Source organism: Bos mutus, chromosome 17 (assembly GCF_027580195.1).
Source record: "Bos mutus isolate GX-2022 chromosome 17, NWIPB_WYAK_1.1, whole genome shotgun sequence".
NCBI classification, from domain to species: Eukaryota; Metazoa; Chordata; class Mammalia; order Artiodactyla; family Bovidae; genus Bos; species Bos mutus.
Window position 1 is genome coordinate 12856307 of NC_091633.1, and position 23803 is coordinate 12880109.

The following is a 23803-nucleotide window of genomic DNA, read 5'->3' on the forward strand; positions in this document are numbered from 1 at the left end:
GGTGTCTGCAGACAGAACAAAGAGCAGGGTTTTGTGCCCGGCCAGCGTGCAGAGCCTATATAGCATGATTGCTGCCTGATGGTGCGAAATGGATTCAAGGCCCAGGTCCATCTGGTTTGTGTATCGTCAACGAGCTGTTAAAGTGTCAGGACTTAACTTCTCTGGATTCGAGGAAGTCTCATGAGGTTTTATTGAGCAGTTAAGATGGGTGTAAACCTCACTGGTCGGACCCGCTTCTTCCCTATGAACTAAGAGACATGAACGGTTCAGGGGATGGAGAAGTACAAGGTTAGAAATAAGAGGATGGAGCCCTCACCCCCCAAATTAAAATGCTGCGGATTGGGAATTCGGGCTTCATTGATTACGCACCATCACAGAAATTCATTCTCTCCCCCTCTACCTCAGTACCTCCCTCCTCTGAGTGGTGGGGACAATTACCTTGCCTAACTCCCAGAACTGTTTGGAAGTGACAGATAATGACAGTTGTCATGGCGTCTACAAATGGGAGCGGTAGCCACTCACTTCCTTTTGTTTTCTCTCTCAGAAAGAATCAGATAGAGTTACAGGGACCTCTTCTCTTGTTTCTGTTCACCCTCTCTCCTGGTCAGAATGAGGCAGTATTTCTATAGTTAGTGTTAGTTGCTCAGTTGTGCCCGACTCTTTGCGACCCCATGGACTGTAGCCCACCAGTGAGCTCGGTCCATGGGATACTCCAGGCAAGAACACTAGAGTGGGTGGCCATTGCCTTCTCCAGGGGATCTTCCTCACCCAGGGATCAAACCCAGATCTCCTGCATTGCAGGCAGAGTCACCAGGGAAGCCTACTATTTCTATACATAAGCTTCTCAAGAATGACTTGCAGGTCCTTTGGATTCTGTGTTGTTGGCTGGTTCTAAAAGTCCACCAGCCTTGGAAAGAATGTAAGAACATGGCCCCAGGCAGAGGAAAGGACAACAGGCAGTGTGCTGGTTTTAAAACACGTTCGAAAATTCCTTGGCACACCTCTCATCAAAGGATGGAGCCTAATTCCCTTTCACTTGGATATGAGCCAGGCTGGTGACTTGCTCCTAATGAACAGAATATGGCAAAGTGATGCCCTTTGACTTTTGAGGTAAGCTGGGCAGTCACTGCAGCTTCCTCCTGGTTCTCCTGCATGGGGCACTTGCCTTTGGACTTCTGAGACTTGACATATCTCTCCCTCTCCCTGCTCCATCACACCTTGGTTCTCCTATTCTCTTGTATAATGACCTCATTTCCTCCTCCTGAAAATGGATCTTCTGTGTGGGATTATAGGTAGGGAAGAAAATGGTCAAATAAATAATCACTCAAGCAGATAATTACAGACATGATAGCTGCTGACATGGATATCTGCTCTTTTTTTGTTGTTTAATATCTTATTCCCCCTTCCACCCAAAGCTCCCTACTTTCTTTGGGGAGCTGCTCCTTCTCCATACCATGTGGTTCCTGCTAGGCCTGATGGTAATATCTGGCATACTTACATCCTTGGTCCCAAGGGTGGACATGTGACCCATTCTGGCCAATCACAGTTGTTTACCTATCTGGATGCACTGATTGGCTAAGGGATGGGCACATGACCCAAACAGAGCCAACTGGAGCTCTTTCTTGGAAACGCTGTAGCCAAAAGGAAATGGGAAGTATGTAAATATGGATGGAGCTGTCTGTCTGCACACATAATCTCTCCAGTTTATATGCCACATGGAGAAGAATAATTTTTTCAGGAGAAAAAAAATGTGGGTCAACATGTAAGAAATCAGCCAAACCAAGATTTGGGCACAGAGAGAGAATGAGAGTGATTTCAAGTCCCAAAGATCTGTGGGTAGCCCCATCTCTAGGACTCAGCTGTCACATGAGCTAATATAGCATCTTTTTAGATTGAGCTGGCTTAACTTGGGTCTCTGTTACTCACAAAGTAAGAACTAACTCAAGCAGGAAATTATATATAGAGAGTTATGAGAGGGCATAAGAGGGAAAACTGATAATGTCCACAAGGATCAAGAAGGGTCCCCTGAGAAAGTGAATCTTGGCTGAAATGAGCAAGATATTCATCTTCAGTTAGACCAAGAGTAGGGTCATGGGTTGAGAAGAGTGTTTTCCAGATAGAGGATGTGACAAATGCTAGTGGCTGGAGTCAGGAGGAAGAGAAGTTGGGTCGAAGAAACAAAGAAGGTGAGTATGACTGGAAGGGAGAGGGCTTTCAGTGTCGGAGGGCTTTACTGAGAGTCCTAAGAGCTTGAAACAGGCAACACCTGAAGCTCAGTAACCAACATGCCTGCCCCAGGAAACTTCTTTCTAACTCTCTCTCCATTATCTCTTACATCCAACCATGTCCTCAGGGCCTCTTCTTTGCAACCTCTTCTCTCTTCTCATCTTTTCAATCTTGATACCTCACCTCTTGTCTCTGGTCCACCTGCAGGAACCAAAAGCCCTTTCTTTTATTATGTGGGGCAGAGGCTTTTAAACTTGAACATGAACTAGAATCAGAATCACTTGAAGGGCTTGCTAAGACACAGATCCCTGGGAATCCTCCCCAGGGCTCTTGATCAGTAGGTCTGGGGTTGGGTCTGAGGATTTGTATTTCAGATGAGTTCCCAGGGGATGCTGATGTTGTGGGTCTCAGGACCAAATTTGGGTACCACTGATGCGGAGCAATTTGTCTCTTTACTGCCCCTTCATCCCTTATAGTATGGCCTCCTCTTCTTCAAAGGATCATCCACTCCATCACAGATATATGGCATATCCTCAGTTTATTGATCTATAAAATGCAGATAAATAATGGCATCTAATTGGTAGGCTTATTTTATGTATTTAAATGGTTAGAGCCATGACTGATATTATTTAGGTGTTAGCGGTGATTGCTTTGGCATTTTGTATTTCTCAAAGATGGCCACAACAATACCTCCAATCTCCTGTGTTTGTCTCATAATGTTACCTTGATACACCTCCCACTGAGTGTGGGGACTACATCTTTTTGAAGCTGGTGAACCTTTGCGACTTCTTTGACCAATAGCGTAGAAGAAGTGATGCTTGGGAACCTCTGAGGTCAGCTCATAAGAGTATCATGCAATTTCTCCTTATTCTCTTGAATGATTCATTCTTGGAATGAGCTGCCATATTGTGAGGAAGCTCAAAAGCCCACAAGGAGATGCCTCATGTTGATGTTCTGGCCTATAGCCCAGTTGTGGTCCCAGCCAACAGCCAGTATCAATTGCCAGACATGTGAGTAAAAGCACCCCATGATTCCAGCTGCTAGCCACTGGATCACCCCCTAGTTGTCAAACCTTCCAGCTGAGGCCCCAGATGTGATGGGCAGAGACAAGCTGGTCCCACTGTGTTGCTGTTGTTTAGTCGCTCAGTTGTGTCTGACTCTTTGCGACCCCATGGACTGTAGCCTGCCAGACGCCTCTGTCCATGGGATTCTCCAAGCAAGAATGCTGGAGTGGGTTGCCATTTCCTTCTCCAGGGGATTTCCCAATCCAGGGATGCCCTATCCAAATTCCTGACCCACAGAATGAGTGAACATAAATAAAATGGCATTTTATGTCCTTAAGTCTTGGTGTTGTTTGTGACACCTCAGTAGCAAGCGGAACAATTATTAATTGCTGTTATATATTACATATCCCAAGAGACAAATTGCCAAACGATCAGATCAGATCAGATCACTCGCTCAGTCATGTCCGACTCTTTGCGACCCCATGAATCGCTGCACGCCATGCCTCCCTGTCCATCACCAACTCCCGGAGTTCACTCAGACTCACGTCCATCGAGTCAGTGATGCCATCCAGCCATCTCATCCTCTGTCGTCCCCTTCTCCTCTTGCCCCCAATCCCTCCCAGCATCAGAGTCTTTTCCAATGAGTCAACTCTTCGCATGAGGTGGCCAAAGTACTGGAGTTTCAGCTTTAGCATCATTCCTTCCAAAGAAATCCCAGGGCTGATCTCCTTCAGAATGGACTGGTTGGATCTCCTTGCAGTCCAAGGGACTCTCAAGAGTGTTCTCCAACACCCACAGTTCAAAAGCATCAATTCTTCGGTGCTCAGCCTTCTTCACAGTCCAACTCTCACATCCATACATGACCACAGGAAAAATCATAGCCTTGACTAGATGAACCTTCGTTGGCAAAGTAATGTCTCTGCTTTTGAATATGCTATCTAGGTTGGTCATAACTTTCCTTCCAAGGAGTAGGCGTCTTTTAATTTCATGGCTACAGTCACCATCTGTAGTGATTTTGGAGCCCAGAAAAATAAAGTCTGACACTGTTTCCACTGTTTTCCCATCTATTTCCCATGAAGTGGTGGGACAAAAACACCCCCCAAGAAAGCAGAAAGGGTTATCATTGATTTTTGTTTTAAAAGATCTTTCCCCCTTTTCCCCATTTTATTTTGTTCATTGTGTTACCTTAGGTATGTCACACAACCTCTCTGTGCCCTGGATCCTAATATGTGAACGAAGAACAATACTCCATCTTAGGAAAGAAAGGACCACAGAGACAAGAGGCAGGAGGATGCTCTGGGTAAAACTTGCTCTCTTGACCTTTGGTACTGACGGCTCATGAAGGAGAAGCCCCAGCCCTCTCCCTTCCATGGTCCCCCCAAATCAAAGTTGCAGTAAGAGGCTAGAGTTAGCTCCTGTGCTGAAACTCAACAGCTGTCCCAGCTTACATAGGAACATTCTATGATGGGGTCAGGGTGGGGATGCAGCTGCTAACCTTGCCCCCTCCCTTCGTCCCCACCAGCCTGCTTGTTTGGGGGAATGAGAGCTCATCTGTTCCTCCTCCCTGGGCTTGTCTGAACTCTGTTTGCCTCCTTTACTGGACCTTTGTCCTCCATGCTTGAGCTAGCACCCAAAGAAACATGGCCAGCCTTGCTTTTGCCCTTAAGGCTCCCCTGGCTTCAGCTCAGCCCCCAGGGACAGGGGGCAGAGGACTGGGGCAGGTGGGCAAGAAGAGTTTGCATGCCTCTGCTTGGGGGTCTTGAGGTTTCTATCTGCCTGGAGTGACGAGACCAGCATCCCTGGTGTCCCCTCTCTGCCATGCCTGGCTCTCTTCCTTGTCATCTGCCGCCATGTGTCCAGCCAGCCTACCCAGTTCTCCCTGCCTGTCTCTGATTCTGATCCTTCCCCAGATTCTGGTCCAGAATTTCCTTGGTGAGAGTGACCGAGGATGGTGGCTGCTCAGTGCAGGACTGTGAAACCCAAACCAAATGCTTCACTTTTGAACCAATGGACTCTGTTGCTCTGACCCTGGGACCAGCCAGCTTAAAACCCTTTGAGGGCTCCTCATTCCTCTCAGGAACCCTCTCAGAGCCTACAAGGTCTTGGGGGACCCACCAACCCCCCGGCCCTCACCTCGTGCCTTGAGCCTCCATGCTATAAGGATTCCAGGCATCCTGACAGCCTTTCAGGTCCTTGAATACCACGTGACCCCAGACCCAGCACTTTGTTCATACCCTTCTTTCTTCTTTGGTTGCTTTTCCCTCCATGAGTTCACTCTTCTACTTCTTTTGGATCTCACTGCAAGTATCATTCCTGTTGGGAAGGCCCCAGGTCGCCCCCACCCCCAGCTCTGTCCTTGCACGTGCTCAGAGCACTGCAGGCCTCCCGTCTTGTCAAGTTCACAGTCACACACTGAGCATTGCATTGATGTCTGTTTGCACCGTTAGGTTTTTAGCCCTTTGGGAGCAGGACACTTACTCAGGCTTCCCCTCATCTCCCCAGTAAATACAGCAGAGTGCTCAGTGAATCAGAAGTACTCACTCCATATTTGTGGATAAATGAATGCACGAGCAGTCATAACCCTTTCTGGTGTGTGATCTGCCTTTCGGATTTTTGTTGGCATCAAAACCCTTCCAGAAAAGACCAGAACAAAACGTAGTTGTAAAGTAGGCATGTGGCTTTTCCCCTGCTGTCCTTTGCTCACTTTCATCCCAATAGGAGCCTGCAGCCCTCAGGAGAAGTTCAGGGCAACACGTCCTGGGCTTGTGTTTTGACTTTTCTCCTTATTATCTGCGTGACCTTGGACAAAGTACTTACCTCTTTATTTCTCATCTGTAAAATGGACTGATAACATGGTCGTGTTTCTTTTTAAAAATTTTTAAAAATTTGTTTGTTTTTGGCTGCACTGGGTCCTTGTGCTGCACACAGGCTTTCTCTAGTTGCAGTGAGCAGCGGCTACTGTCTAGCTGTGGCACATGGGCTTAGTTGCTCTGTGGCATGTGGAATCTTCCTGAACCAGGGAACCCATGTTGCCTGCATTGGCAGGTGGATTCTTAACCACTGGACCACCAGGAAAGTCCAACATAAGTGTTAATAGTTGCACAGCACTGAGGACTAAGTTGAGCCCAGAGTAAGGACCCTGAGTTTGATATTATTATTACTATATATTATTAGGAAAGACTGCCCTTTGCTAGCCTGAGCTGTCTCCATCTTCCTGCCGTGTCCACGAGCCATCACTGGCCCCCGTCCTGGTGTTCCCTCATCCTGGTTCCTCTGGATTTCAGAACTCCCTACACAGGAGTCTGGCCCTGGAGCATGACGGTGACCCGTGGACAATACATCATGCCTGTCAGGGTCCTATTGCTTCAGCGGCTGGGGAGGCAGTGTCCTGCTGGGAGAGATAACTTCCCATAAAGATGGATGGTCTTCCACTCCTTGACAGCACTCCAACTGAGAGAGATCAGGGACCCTGCTGTGGGAGGGGAGGGGGGTTACATATTAAGTGGCCACTGGACCCAGGGTGGGGGGACGAGGAGGGGCATAGAGGCTTGGTTCATTTTGTATTAATAACACCCAGTCTTGCAGACTGACAGGCCCTCTCTCATTGTAGAGGTAATTGCGCAGTTGCTCGAAGATTTCTTTGCACACTGATGAACCCCAGGGTTTACAGGCATGTGTTCTGGGGTCAATAGTCTTAAGAATGAGTCCATGCTTTGCCATTGTATTGATCACTAAACTTGGACCCAATGAACCTAAAGCAGCCACAGACCATAAGTAAAAGAATGGGTGTGCTCCAACAGAGCTCCAATAAAACTGCTCACAAGAGCATCATTGGGGTTTGGCCTGTAGGCCACAGTATTAACAACACCACAGATTGCTGGGAGGATTATATCAGATAATGTCTTAAAGTGTTTAAATGGTAGAGATGATAATGGTGACCTTAGTGATAACTATGTTGATGGTGATGATGATGATGCTAATAATGGTGTCCTGGTGATGATGATGATGGTGATAGTGATGGTTGTGCTAAAGATGGTGGCAGGGATGGTGATGGTGATGATGGCGGTAGTGACGGTGGTGATGATGATGGTGGTGGTGATGGTGGTGATAATGGTGGCAGTGATGGTGGTGATGATGGTAGTGATGATGGCGGTAGTGATGGTGGTGGTGATGATGTGGTGGTGATGATGGCGGTAGTGATGAAGGTGATGATGACGGTAGTGATGGTGGTGGTGATGATGGTGGTAGATTGTTGTGCTGAAGATGGTGGCAGGGATGGTGATGGTAATGATAATGGTAGCGATGATGGTGGTGATGATGGTGATGATGGCAGTAGTGATGGTGGTGGTGATGGTGGCAGTAGTGATGGTGGTGATGGTGATGATGGCGATAGTGATGGTGGTGGTGATGATGGTGGTGATGATGGTGATGATGGTAGTGATGGTGGTGGTGATGGTGGCGGTAGTGATGGTGGTGATGGTGATGATGGCGATAGTGATGGTGGTGATGATGGTGGTGATGATGGTGATGATGGTAGTGATGGTGGTGGTGATGGTGGCGGTAGTGATGGTGGTGATGGTGATGATGATGGTGGTGGTGATGGTGGTGGTGATGATGGTAGTGATGGTGGTAGTGATGGTGGTGATGGTGATGATGATGGTGGTGATGGTCGTGATGATGGTGGTGGTGGTGATGGTGATGATGGTGGTGGTGGTGATGTGATGGTGGATGGTGTGATGGTGTGATGATGATGGTGATGGTGGTGGTGGTGGTGTGGTGGTGGTGGTGATGATGGTGGTGATGGTGATGATGATGGTGATGGTGGTGATGATGGTGGTGATGATGGTGGTGATGGTGGTGTGGTGGTGGTGATGGTGGTGATGTGATGATGGCAGTGATGGTGGTGATGGTGGTGATGGTGATGGTGGTGGTGGTGGGTGTGGTGGTGATGGTGGTGGTGATGGTGATGGTGATGATGGTGGTGATGGTGGTGGTGGTGGTGGTGTGGTGATGATGGCAGGGTGATGGTGGTGATGGGATGATGGTGGTGATGATGGTGATGATGGTGGTGGTGATGATGGCGGTAGTGATGGTGGTGGTGGTGATGATGGCGGTAGTGATGGTGGTGGTGGTAATGGTGGTGGTAGTGATGGTGATGATGGTGGTAGTGATGGTGGTAGTGATGAAGGTGGTGATGATGGTAGTGATGGTGGTGGTGGTGATGGTGGTAGTGATGGTGATGGTGATGATGGTAGTGATAGTGGTGGTGGTGATGATGGTGATGGTGGTGATGATGGTGGTGGTGGTGATGATGGTGATGATGGTGGTGGTGGTGGTGGTGGTGATGGTGATGATGATGGTGATGATGGCGGTAGTGATGAAGATGGTGATGATGGTGGTAGTGATGGTGATGGTGGTGATGATGATGGTGGTGATGATGGTGATGGTAGTGATGGTGGTGATGGTGGTGATGATGGTGGTGATGTGATGATGTGATGTGGTGGTGATGGTGGTGGTGATGATGTGATGATGGTGTGATGGTGGTGGTGGTGATGATGGTGGTGATGATGGTAGTGATGGTGATGGGATGGTGTGATGGTGGTGGTGTGGTGATGATGGTGGTGATGGTGGTGGTGGTGGTGGATGGTGATGTGGTGATGGTGGTGATGGTGGTGGTGATGGTGGTGGTGATGGTGGTGTGTGGTGGTGGATGTGATGGTAGTGATGGTGGTGTGTGGTGTGTGATGATGGTAGTGATGGTGGTGGGTGATGATGGTGGTGGTGGTAGTGATGGTGGTGGTGGTGATGATGGTGGTGATGGTGATGATGTGGTGGTGGTGATGATGGTGGTGATGATGGTGGTAGGTGATGGTGGTGATGGTGGTAGTGATGGTGGTGTGGTGATGGTGGTGATGGTGTGGTGTGATGTGATGGTGTGATGGTGGTGGTAGTGATGGTGGTGGTGATGATGGTGTAGTGTGATGTGGTGGTGGTGATAATGGTGATGATGGTGGTGGTGATGGTGGTGGTGATGATGGTGATGATGGCGGTAGTGATGGTGGTGGTGATGATGGTAGTGATGGTGGTGGTAGTGATGGTGATGATGGTGGTGATGATGGAGGTAGTGATGGTGGTGGTGGTGATGGTGTGGTGATGGTGGTGGTGATGGTGATGGTGGTGATGGTGGTGGTGATGGTGATGGTGGTGATGGTGGTGGTGATGGTGATGATGGCAGTAGTGGTGGTGGTGGTGATGATGGTGGTAGTGATGAAGGTGGTGATGGTGGTGGTGATGATGGTGATGATGGTGGTGGTGGTGGTGGTGATGATGGTGGTAGTGATGGTGGTGGTGATGATGGTGGTGGTGATGATGGTGATGGTGATGGTGATGGTGATGGTGGTGGTGGTGATGGTGGTGGTGATGGTGATGGTGTTGATGATGGTGGCAGTGATGGTGATGGTGGTGATGGTGATGGTGGTGGTGATGATGGTAGTGATGGTGGTGGGTGATGATGATGGTGGTGGTGATGGTGGTGATGATGGTGATGTGATACCTTGGCAAAATTAATCCTCAGTCACTGTCATTGATTGCCAGAATACCAAGACCTATGTTGAAACATCATTTCCATCACAGCCATCCCTGGTAGGACATGAGAATAACTTGATTGGTTGTCTCAGCCTAGATAGGGCGTGGGGACCACACACTAGGAGAACAGGCCTGAAAATGAGAGGACCTGGTTCTCCTTTTGCACAACCAGCACTGATTCTTGCATGTCCCTGGACAAATCAACTTCTGCCCCCTCGTCCGACTCTGTACTTTCTTCTTCCTAAGCTGAACAGGGTAGACAAGGTGGAAGGGAACTCAGATTCAGTGAACTTGTAAATAATGTCTGTGAGCACACGTTTCCCTGAAGAGACTGTGACTACATTCTTGCTTCTTTAAGACACTGACTTCCTTGCATTCACACATTTACCTTTTACACGTTTGTGCATAGTGTGGTACCCAGCACATGGAAGGAGGCTAATGACTGTGTATTTTCAAAAATAACTAATAATTATTAGTAATTATTATTAGTAATAACTATTAGAAGCTAACAAGGCATTAAGACTTACTCTAAAGGGGCTTCCGTCACAGCTCAGATTGCTCAGGAAATAGACTCTGAGATGCAGATAAGCAAACAAGAAGCTTAAGAAGAGGCTTTCAAGGTGGCACAGTGGTAAAGAATCCACCTGCCTATGCAGGAGATGCAGAAGACGTGGGTTCGAACCCTGGGTCAGAAAGATCCCCTGGAGTAGGAAAAGGCAACCTACTCCACTATTCTTGCCTGGAAAATTCCATGGACAGAGGATCCTAGTGGGCTATAGTCCATGGGGTTGCAAAGAGTAGGGCACAACTGAGCGACTAAGCACACACACTCAGAATCAACACCTGGGGAAGTGACAGGAAGGATCCAGGAGTCAGCAGAGGGAGAACTTGGGTTGACAGTCTGAATGAAGTTGTCAGTCACCCTCACAGGGAGCCTAAAGCCAGGATAACCCTCCAGAGCTTCTCCCACTGGGGAGAAGGACACATCTGCCCTGGGAAGATGGGACATCCTTGGGTGAAGTAGCTCTTCTCTGAGCTGAGGCAGCTGCTAGAAAGATTGACAGCTGAGGTTGAGCCGATGACAGTGCTTCTAACAGTGAGGGAGCAGGTTCTTCCCTCCTGAAATGAGACCTGGGACAGCGCATATCGGCATCCAGCACAGACATTGCTATTGCTACTAACTCAGGGCGGCATCAGAAGCTGCTCAAGATCTCATAATTTGTAAGGGGAAGCACTAGGATTCAACTCTAAACCTGTTGGATGTCCAATCAGTTTTGTTCTTGTTATGCTCAGAACTCGCCAGAAGACAAACTTCGGGGAGGAGTACTTGCCCACTTTACTGAATAAAGGAGACAGCAGGGGAGGTTGCCCAGAGTCATGGAAGGGAGAGGAAACAGATAAAGAAATACATCAACCAGAGGAGACATTCTGTTGAACAACGGTTGTTTCTGCCATTAAAATAATTAGCTGGTTAGGAAGGGCTATTCCCCAGAGGAATGGTAATGCTATCACCTGCTTCTTCCTCGAGAACAGCTACTCTTTGTTTCCTTCAGAGAGGAAATTCAGAGTGAGTTGTGGTTAAGAACACTGACTCCGGACTATCAAAGACCTGGCTGGGAAGTTCCATGGCTCCCCTTTCTAGCTGTGTGACAACAGACAGATAACTTATCCTCTCTGAGCTTTGACAGACAGAGGTGGCATTGTTGTAGTGATCAAAAAGATCGAACAACAGACCTGTTTAAATTCCATGTACATTTTCAAGGAAATTGTTTCAGTTTCTGTATTTAAAAGGCACTCAGTGAAAGCAATGCCTCAACTTGAAATCACAAGGATAAAAAATTTTGTTTAATGCAATCATCTACCCTCATTTATGGCTGGAAGAGTTAGGGAATCTCTTGGCATTAACCCCATCAGCTTCCTACTCATCCACCAACCTGGTTCTTTCGTAATTCTTGGTTGGTGCATGGTACCCGACACTTGGCTCAGATCTCAACTCCCCCCAACGTGTAGATGTCTGCCAAAAAGGAGTTTCAAATGTTAACTGACTCATCATTATACCTATGGTCACTTCGTTCTACTTCCCTTGAGATCTACCAAGGGAAGTCTTTGAAGACTTCCTGTGTGAGGAAGGAAGAGAGAGAAAGAGGAGGGAAGTGGGGAGTAGGGATGAAGGAAGAAAGGAGAAGAGATGGGCACATGTTTTCTGGCTGGACAAGGGGTTTCATCTGGAGCCACCATTTCCCAGCTATGTGACCCTAAGCACCTGACTGAATTCTTCCAAACCTCAGTTCCCTTATGTATAAAATGAGAAGAAAATATCTATTTTAGAAAACTGCCAACAGAGCTTAACTGAGATGCTACATGTCACACCAAGTGTGAGGGTCAACACACAGCAGGCACTCAGCAGTGACCCCACCTTCTTTATAATCAAGTTTGAAATATTAGCACAGCTCCTTTAAATAGAATAGCACCCAAGAGCGGTTTCTCTGTACAGAAGTGGCTGCAGAATTTGCCGTGCCTCATGCAAAATGAAAATGGTGGTGGGGGGGTCCCTTATTCAAAAAATAACCCTGCCCAATTATGCTAAGTGAAATAAGTCAGAGAAAGACGAATACTGTATGACATCACTCATACGCAGAATCTAAAATATATAACAAACCAGTGAATATAAAGAAAAAAAGGAAGCAGACTCACAGACAGAGAGCAAACTAGTGGTTACCAGGTGGGAGAGGGAAAGGGGAGGGGCAAGATAGGCATAAGAGCTTAAGAGGTCCTAACTATTAGGCAGAAAATAAACGACAAGGACATATTGTACAACATAAGAAATGTAGCAAGTATTTTATAATAACTATAAATGGAGTATAACCTTTAAAGATTATGAATCACCATATCCTTTACTTGTAACCTATAATATTATGTATCAAATATACTCCAATAAAAAACCCAGCCCAGGTATTGCAAATGCTACAAATGTAGAACAAGAAATGATGGGAATATCGTCGCCGTTTCTTCTGCTCGTTGTCATATAAGACTGCCCTTAATGAAACACACCAAGTTATTAAGATTTTAAGGTGTTGACAGTAGCACATGAAGCCAGCCCCGACTCTGTAACACAACTGAGGTACAAACCCCTGGAATAGATGGCAGGGACGCCTTTTCCTGCGCTATTGCTTCCCTGGAAGCCAGTCTGTGACTTCTGAGATGCAGGAGCTGACGCCATCTTTATCTCCAGTCTCTGGCAAAACTTGGCACCCAACACCTACAGTCATTTGAACTCTCACAAGCCCCTCGTGAGTTACAATTACTATGTCCAATTTACAGAGCGGGAACAGGGAGGCAGAAGGAGGTGACAGGACTGAGCCCCCACACAAGCCGTGACTGAGAGTTCAAACTGAGAGTTCAAGAATTCGCACCCTTGTCTCTTCAGCTCTGACCTCTGGGCAACTCCCTTGTTCACTTGAGCACAGACCTGCACACACATGTAACATGTCCGGACCCCACGTCCCCACCAGCCCCCTGTCTAGCCCCGTTCTGAACTTTTCAAAGACAATAAGCTCGAACAGCAATACGTTCAGTCGGTTCCCAAAATAACAAAGGACGCCCGTGGATACATCTGTGACTGACACAACATATTGGCTGGTTTCACTGTTAATTAATGCACAGAGGAATCATTAAATCAGATCAAATTCATTTTAAAAAGGTTCAGCTCTGCTCTCCTCTCCTTCCCATCGTGAGGGCTGTGTGGATGGTCGGGGGGGAAGGGAAAGGGAACAGACACCACGATTTAATTTTTCAAGTAACACTGTTCAAATAAAAATACATTTGTTCGAATGAGATTGCCCTGAAACAGCGTTTGCATTGATGGCTCTGGGAGTAATTCTATTAAGTCTGAGCAGATTTTTCATCGAGAGGCAGGAAAAGAGGGTGAGAGAGTGAGGGAGGGAAAGGACCGAAAGCCGAGTGTAACCTTATGGAATTGCAAAAATCAAATATTTTAACCCATTTTTATCTCAGGCTTCTCCATGAAAGTTGTTCACTGTTCTGCTGCCTCATGTGGGAGTCAGACACGTCTAAGTCAGCCTTCCCTTTGGTGAGACTGGGCTCTGGGGTTCAGCTGGGCAGGGGGCCACAGCTGGGCCGGCACACCAAGGACTGTGCTGTGCCAGGTAAGCTGGAAATCAGAGTGGCCCTGGGAATTTTTCTCTTCATTGCTCCTGGACAGAAAGGCAGCTTGAGAAACACTTGTGTGTGTGTATGTGTGTGTGTGTGTACATGCACACATATATGGGTAAACATATATATGCACGCATACCCACAGGCACATGGTCAGTATGCATACATGTATACATACATACACACTTGCATGTATACAGTATGCTGCTGCTAAGTCACTTCAGTCGTGTCCGACTCTGTGCGACCCCATAGACGGCAGCCCACCAGGCTCCCCTGTCCCTGGGATTCTCCAGGCAAGAACACTGGAGTGGGTTGCCATTTCCTCCTCCAATGTATGAAAGTGAAAAGTGAAAGTGAAGTCGCTCAGTCATGTCCGACTCTTAACAACCCCATGGACTGTGGCCTACCAGGCTCCTCCATCCATGGGACTTTCCAGGCAAGAGTACTGGAGTGGGATGCCATTGCCTTCTTCAATGTATACAGTATATACAGGCACATAAATACATGGATACATACACATGAACATACCTATACACATATAGATATATGTATCACCTTTGGATGAGACGATGTGTATATATACATATATATACATATTCAACATATATACACATTTACATACACATGTAATTTGCACTCAGTCATGTCTGACTCTGTGACCCCATGGACTGTAACCTGCTAGGCTTCTCTGTTCATGGGATTTCCCAGGCAAGAACACTGGAGTGGGTTGCCATTATGCATAAAACATACATACAGACATAGACATACACACGTGAATATACACACGTGTATGTACATGCTACTGTACACATGTATACAATAATCTTTGGAGGAGACGATGTACATGCTCACACATATATACAATATGTACACATGTGTATGTGTATATACAACGTAAGCAACATCAGGTAGGACTAATACATACACACACATCTTCGCGTAAACGCTGTCAGAGTCTGAAAAAGAAATTCAAGTGTCATGTGCAGAGTGCTTGTCACATACTGGATGCTGTGTCAGGGGCTACACAAACCTTAGCTCAGTCGGTCCTCACACTAACTTGTCAGGTATGTTACATAGAAGGCATTCAGTTCAGTTCAGTTCAGTTCAGTCGCTCAGTCGTGTCCGACTCTTTGCGACCCCATGAATCGCAGCACGCCAGGCCACCCTGCCCATCACCAATTCCCAGAGTTCACTCAGACTGACATCCATTGAGTCAGTGATGCCATCCAGCCATCTCATCCTCTGTCGTCCCCTTCTCCTCCTGCCCTCAATCCCTCCCAGCATCAGAGTCTTTTCCAATGAGTCAACTCTTCACATGAGGTGGCCAAAGTACTGGAGTTTCAGCTTTAGCATCATTCCTTCCAAAGAAATCCCAGGGCTGATCTCCTTCAGAATGGACTGGTCCAAGGGACTCTCAAGAGTCTTCTCCAACACCACAGTTCAAAAGCATCAATTCTTCGGTGCTCAGCCTTCTTCACAGTCCAACTCTCACATCCATACATGACCACAGGAAAAACCATAGCCTTGACTAAACGGACCTTTGTTGGCAAAGTAATGTCTCTGCTTTTGAATATGCTATCTAGGTTGGTCATAACTTTCCTTCCAAGGAGTAAGCGTCTTTTAATTTCATGGCTGCAGTCACCATCTGCAGTGATTTTGGAGCCCCCAAAAATAAAGTCTGACACTGTTTCCCCATCTATTTCTCATGAAGTGATGGGACCAGATGCCATGATCTTCGTTTTCTGAATGTTGAGCTTTAAGCCAACTTTTTCACTCTCCACTTTCACTTTCATCAAGAGGCTTTTGAGTTCCTCTTCACTTTCTGCCATAAGGGTGGTGTCATCTGCATATCTGAGGTTATTGATATTTCTCCCGGCAATCTTGATTCCAGCTTGTGTTTCTTACAGTCCAGCATTTCTCATGATGTACTCTGCATATAAGTTAAATAAGCAGGCATTACTAGCTCCATTTTACAGATGAGCAAACCGAGAGTCACACAGGGGAAGGGAATTTTCCCAAAGCTACAACTGAGTGACTTAACTCTGGTTCTTAATCTGTTATATTTCTGAATCAGTTTACAAAGTCTCAGGAGGTCTTTGAGGAAATCATGAAGTGCCTGTTTTCTCAGCTTTCCCATCTGTTCAATGGGAGGAAGGATTCCTGCTTGTCTCTAAATCAGGAAGCTGAGGGGGAAGCAGGTGGAACTCAGGAACGATCTCCTGATTTCTCCCCCAGCGAAGAGCTGTCCCCTTTTCCTTTGCTAAGTATTAATTTCCTAGGGGTCTGATAACAAATGGCCACCAACTACGTGGCTTTAAAAAAAAACAACAAAAACTGGACTTCCCTGGTGGTCCAGTGGTTAAGAATCTTTCTGACAATGCATTGGACATGAGTTTGATCTCTGGTCTGAGAAGATTTCACGTGTTTCGGGGCAACTAAGCCCATGTGCTACAAATGCTGAGCCCTCGCTGTAGACCCCAGGAGCCTCAACTACTGAAGCCTGGGCCCTAGAGCCCGTGCTGTGCAGCAAGGGACGCCACTGCAATGGGAAGTCTGTGCACCTCAACTGGAGAGTAGCCCCTGCTTGCCACATCTAGAGAAAGGCTGCATGTAGCAATGGCCAAAAATAAAGAAAGAAATAGATAAATCTTTCAAAATATATAATTAAGAGAACCCAAAATTTATTCTTCCACATTTCTGCAGGGCAGAAGTCTGAAATTAAGGCATCGGCAGGGTCACGTTCCCTCCAAAGACTCCGGGAGAGAATTCTTCCTCATCTCCTCCAGTTTCTGGTGGCCCCAGGTGTCCCTTGACTTGTGGCTGCATCATTCCACTCCATGCTCCCGTCTTCACATGAGTGTCTTCCCTCTGCATCTTCCCCCCTCCCCTTCTCAGGATACTCGCTATTGGATTTCGGGCCCACCTGACTGACCCACGATGATCTCATCTCAAGACCCTTAACTTAATTTCATCTGCAGAGACCTTTGTTTCTAAATAAGGTTGCATTCACAAGTGGGTAGACACATCGTTGGAGAGCCTGCCATTCAACCCACTGGATTCTCAGAGAATTCTCTTTCCTTTTTCAATCTTCCTTTCCCCATTGCCCATATTACCTTTCAACATACTGTATATATTTTATCTCTTTATTTTTCTTATTGAATGTCTATCACTTCCTACTAAAATATAAGCTCCTGGAAGACACAGAAGGTGGTCTGTGGTGCTCACTGGTGCATCTCAAGAGCTTATGTGCTGGCACTCACTGGACTCTTAAAATGTATCAGCTGCCTTTTATCATTATTAGTTCTTTATGCATCTGTCTCCTTAACTCTAACACAAGGAAAACAAAGCCAGGCCTCCATCTTCTTTCTCATCGTACCTGATGTTTGACATGCAGGAGACATCCAATTAAACTGTGTGAAACAGTTGCTGTCTTCATGGAGCTCTAAGTATCAGACCTCATTGTAAGGACTTTTTGTGTGGTGCACCATTTAATCTTGACGACAGTTCTTTGTGAAGCGTATCATCAGTACACCCATTTTACAGAAGAACAAACTGAGGTCCAGAGAGGTAAAGTCACCTGCCCAAGTCTATCACTGTTGTTTAGTCACTAAGTCACGTCTGACTCTTTTGCGACCCCGTGGTCTGTAGCCCACCAGGCTCCTCTGTTCATGGGATTTCCCAGGCAAGAATACTGGAGTGGGTTGCTAGCTCCTTCTCCAGGGGAGTCTTCCCAACCCAGGGATCACTTCCATAAGTTCTAATATCTATTCTTTAAAAAACAGCATGCGTGCAACTACATATATGCATACGACGCGAATATATACCCATGCAATCACCTTTGGAGGAGATTATATACAGATACAAACACACATATACATACACAACGTATGCAGACATAAAAATATGTACCCAACATTAGGCCAGTGGGAGGGACAGATGGCTCAGTCATTTCGTGGAAGGTTGATACCCAGGTTGGACTAGCTGATGGGAATCTCCAAGATGAGATAAATAAACTAGGAAGCCACGCCTTCGCTGTACTGGGCTGTCTGGAGCACATGTACACTTATTTGCTATATGCCACTACTGTTTTCCCAGTGTGGTCCACTAAGCACATTTCTCCAGGTGCCCACCTAGTGGGTGGAATGTACTTTCCTATGGCGGGGCTGCAGTGGCATGTGGCACCCAGAGTAAGTAGAAACTGGAGACCCCTGATGTCACAAGTGACGTTTGAAGTCAGCCACTTCTTTGGACTATGTCAAAAAATGATGCTGAAAAGGGACCTCAAAGAACAATGGAAAGGACTGGGGAGGAAGGGTCTTTGTGGAGGAAAGAGAAACTGGATCCCATGCAAAATTCACCAATAGCAGTCCTCAAGATTAAGATTATTGGGAACTCTCTTTATTGGATGGTTTGGAGACAGCTGCTCAATGTCACACCTCAGGTACTTCCCTTAAGGCAGGTACCAGAGAGGTTTAGAGATAACAGATGCCAGGGAGATGAAGGGAAGATGATCAGTCTTCATGAAGCCCCTACTGTGTGCCAGTCCTGTGGAGAGCTTAGCAACCATTTAACATCATTCACTCTGGTGAATTTTTTAAAGCTCTGCCTGCACATGAGAACGGGCTTCCCAGGTGCCTCAGTGATAAATAATCCATCTACCAATGCAGGAGACGCAAGAGACATGGGTTTGATCCCTGGGTCAGGAAGATCCCCTGGAGAAGGAAATGGCAACTCACTCCAGTATTCTTGCCTGGAGAGTCCCATGGACAGAGGAGCCTGGCGGGCTATGATCCATGGGGCTGCAAAGAGTTGGACATGACTGAGAGCTCACGCACGCACATAAGAACCATCCAAGGAAGTTTTATAAAGGATACAGGACATCACAGAGCACCGAGCTGAGTCCTGTGATGACCTAGATGGATGGGATGGGGTGGGGTGTGAGGGAGGCTCACGAGGAAGGGGGTATAAGTAAACTTATAGCTGACTCACAATGTTGTCCAGTAGAAACTAACACAACACTGTAAAGCAACTATATTCCAAGGAAAAAAAAAAAAGATTCAGGACCAAGACCTGCCCAAGACCCAGCGGCAGAGATGCTGGATCCTCTGGCCTTGACCATGCCTCGACAAAGGTCTATTTCAGAAGCACGTCAAATGATTAATATGAGACTGGAGTTAAGAATCAACTGGTTGATTCTTCGCAACAACCCTCCAAGGATGACACTATTTATACCTGCATTTTAGAGACGATGAACCGAGGTTCTGAATGGCTGAGAATCAAAGCCGGGGCCACACAGCTAGCATGTAACAGAACTGGGATCCGTGCTTGCCTGGGGGTGTCCAACTCCAAAGCTGGCGCTCTTTCTACTGCCGAGGTGGCAGGGCGAGCTGACCCTCCAGACACCTTCTATTTCACTCCCAGTCACGTAGACCTGGAAGGATCAATGCCGTCAGAGTCCAGGTGGACTCTATCCAAACACTCCTGCCCAGAGGAACGAGCTTCAGGGACTCTACCTTGCACAACCCAGGCTGGACTCCTAAACCCTGAAGTAATGATGGAGGTGGGCTGGATCAAAAGCAGGAGATGAACTCAGGGTCTGCAGTTCATCCTTGTCTTTTTTTTGATCCCAACAATACTCTTTTCCAAGATCTTCAACTGTTGTTGTTGTGGTTTAGTCACTAAGTCGTGTCCGACTATTTTGCAACCCCCATGGACTGCCACCAGGCTCCTCTGTCCATGGGATTCCCCAGGCAAGGATACTGGAGCGACTTGTCATTTCCTCCTCCAGGGGATCTTCCCAAACCAGGGACAAAAGCTGTGTCTCCTGCACTGGCAGGTGGATTCTTTGCCACCGCGCCACCAGGAAAGCCTTCTTCAACTTACTCCGAGAGAAAGAGGAAGCATGCAGGTTCCCACAAGGAGTCTCAGGCTCCTCATGGGGAAAGAGGCTGCTTCATTTTCCTGTCTCTTTACTGCCTTAATTAGCCGTTTGGTGACCCGACGGTCTCTTTAATACGCATCCAGCATTGGTCCTGAAATATGGGGGGTGTCTGTTGAACAAGAGTCTGTCAGACTGCCAATACCGCTGTCCAGCAGGCTGATCCAGGCTGGGTGCTGACCTGCAATGAGATCATTGAGTCATCTGTCCTCTTCCCCCAGCCAAAGTGTTGGTGGCGTGTGGAGCACAGCTGAGGTGACAGTGTCGAGGCCGTTGGGCGGCTGACTTCAAACCAGAGGCCCAGCACAACAAACAACAGGGAGAAAACAGAGAAGGCACTGTCCAAGTTAAACTACAGCAAAGCCAGAGGAAGACCGAAAGTCAACAGGTCAGGACAAGAGGAGGATCTTTGGGACGCTCAGTGGGTGACAGGACCTGGGGTTAACCCTGTCTGCACGGTTGGCCTGTGGGAGCACAGAAATTTCCCGTTTACCAAATTATTAGGGTGTGCAACACACCCAGAGAAACAACTACCATAAGGTTTGAGACAGCTGAAAAATCACTGTACTCTAATGAGGTGACATGGCCAAAAAGGCATCAAAATGATCTGGTGGATGCATTAATAAAGGTATACTGACTGCAATAAAGGAGGGGATTCATTCATTTCCCAAGTATTAATTGAGCATTTATTATGTGCCATGGGTTATTCAAGTTGCTGGAGATAGTATAGGAAACAAACAAACAAAAAATATCCACCCCCCCCAACAAATCCTTGCTCTTGTGGAGCTTTCAAAGCACTGGAAACAGATATTAAAAGAACAATGACTAAACTGTATTGTATTTTAGAATGTGCAATAAAGAGACATAAACAAAAAGGAGGTGTTATGGAGTTGGGAAGTGTATGTGGTTTTAAATGGGGTTATAAGAAAAGACGTCTATGAGAAGGTGATATTTGAGTAAAAGTCCTGAAAGAGTTGAAAGAGTGAGAGTGTACACAGATATCAGTGGGAAGAGCCTTCCAGGCAGAGGGAACAGCTAGTGCAAAGGGCCTGAGGTGGGAGTACATGTGGGCTATTTGATGAATTGCAAGGAGGCTATTGAAACAGTTGAGTGAAATGAGGGAGGGGCCGGTGGGAGAAGAAGTTGGAGAAATAATGTAGGCCAGGGTCTGCAGGGCCTTGTGGACCAGGGAGCTGACTTTACCTTCCATTCTGAGGGATGCAGAGAGTTATAGGAGGGTTCTGGCCAGAGGAGTGACATGATCTGATGTAGGTTTCAACAGAATCCCTCTGGCCGCTTTTTGGAGAATAGAATGTAGGAGGCAGAGGCAGAAGTTGGGAGACCAGTTAGGAGATTTCTAGATGGACTTCCCTAAAGTGAGATGGCTGGAAGGATAGTAGTAGTGTCAGTCACTCAGTCGTGTCTGACTCTGCAATCCCATTGGCTGTAACCCGCCAGGCTCCTCTGTCCTTGGGACTCTCCAGGCAAGAATACTGGAATGGGTTGCCATGCCCTTCTCCAGGGGATCTTCCCAACCCAGGGATTGAACCTGGGTCTCTCGCATTGCAGGAAGATTCTTTACCATCGGAGCCACAAGGATATCTGTATCTATATCTGTACATCATCTATGTTTCTCTTTATATGCTCTCTCTATGTATAATTGTATATGAAAATCCAGTGGATAGATGAGATAGATGGATAGACTTCACATATATAGAGAAGTATTTAGATAGTATTTACTTGGAGATTCATCTGTCAATCTATTATTAGGCCAATATATTGATAGATGGATAGATTGATAGATCGATAGTTCAATAGATTGATAGACTTGTGCTGGTGCTCATGCTCAGCTGCTAATTTGTGTCCGACTCTTTGCGACCCCATGGACTGTAGCCCACCAGGCCCCTCTGTCCATGGGGTTCTCCAGGCAAGAATACTGGAATGGGTTGCCATTTCTTTCTCCAGGGGATATTCCCGATCCAGGGATGTAACCTGCATCTCCTGCATTGGCAGGCGGATTCTTTACCACTGAGCCACCTGGGAAGCCCCGCTAGGCTCCATGTATCAGTATAATGATGTTCATAGGAAGAGTAGTGATAGACACATTTGCAGAAGGCTAACTCTGTTCCAAGCATCTGTTAAGTGCTAATTTCTCTGAATTTTCTCAGCCACATGATAACGTTAACATCTTCCTGTCGTAGCTACTCAGGGCCACCCAACAACGAGGCTGGATTTCTACATACTATCTGCATCATGTCCCGTGCAGATGCTCAGAACTTTCTAGAAAATGGACCGTTTGACTCAATGGCCTTACTTCCCTGAGGCCCCTCTTGGTCCCGAATTTCTTCCTCCCTGAACAGGCTGTGCCTTTGGACTCCACGGGTGCCTTTAATCTTATCGAGCCCTTTCCCCTCACTTTGCTAGCTGTCACGTTTGTTATGCTAGGATAAACTTTCGGCCGATGTAGCACATACTCTGGGGTCAATGCCCTGTGTTATCCCAGGGATAGTTCAAATATTTGTGGCCTTGTCAACCTCCATCTCACTGGACGTGTGTCGTGGTGGAGCGGGAGGGGCGCTTTACTCCTGAAGACCAGCATGAGCCAGTGCCCAGTGGGCAAGAGGCCCTTCACGGGAGACCATGGAAGGCATGTGATAAATACACCAGCTCTTGGCTCCAGGTTGAAAGAAGCTGGCTGTTGAGAAGAAAGAGGGTGCGAGTGTTGACTGACCATCTCCTTCGTGCTCACTTCTTTCGCACACGTTGCAAAATGTGATCTTCGCGAAGGCACTAAAACAAAGGGATTTTAATGACCATTTCATTGACTGGAAAACTGAGCCTGAGAGAGTTGAACGGCTATGACCAAGGTTCTTAAAATTACTTGTGTACATGACTCTTCAGCGGTATGGTGAAGTCTAGGAATGCCTTCTCAGAATCGTGCTTTAAAATCCTTGAAATAAAATGTCTAGGGAACTTCCCTGGTGGTCCAGTGGTTAGGACACTGTGCTTCTCCTGCAGGGGCACAGGCTTGATCCCTGGTTGAGGAACTAAAATCTCTCATGTCATAGCTTGGCCAAAAAATAAAAATCTAAAAAAAAAAAAAAATTAAGAAAGAAAAACATAAGATTACAAAGGACACTTACTGCAAACAGAAAAAGAGATATAGTCATACTTGTATTTCTTTATCAATTCTGGAAATAAATCATAGCAGCAGTTCTAATAACAACCCCTGTGGCAGAAGTGTCGTAACACTAAGGAATGCTGAATTCACTGTGACTCCTGTAAGGTGACAAGCCAATATGGGTGACTGCTACTGGGGACCATGTGGTAGGGGCTGCTGATCCTGCCACGTGTCTGTTACCTGCAATCATGATGGAAAGGGATGCTCAACTGCAGTTCAAGGTCAGCGACAACAACAAAGACGTGATATACTTTCCTGCTGACCCAGTTCAGAGAAGCTTTGAATTCCAGCATGGGGCCCTTGAGGGTCTGGGGCCCCAGAGTGAGGACCCCCGAGCTGGTGAGGGGAGGTTTGGGGAAAGGGCAGCCAGTTGTGCCAGGCTCCAGAGACACACCCAACTACAGCGAGGTTCTCATCCCAAAACCCCCGTCTTCCCACATTGCGTCCTCTAGCTTTGTCCCCATGTGAGCCAGTTAGCCGTGACCGGTGGCCGGGAGGGCAGAAAGAGCGCCTGCCTTTGAAGCGCTGGGCTCCCTTTGATGTGCAGATTCCACCAAGGTCCTTCCTGGAGTTGGGCAAATCTCAGCTGCCTACTGTTATCCCTCCCTTCGTGAACATTCCCCCCGAACAGTTCAAAGACCTCTCTCGCACTGTTTCTGTAGCTTTTCTTGTTTTGGCTTCTTGGGCTGGCTAAAC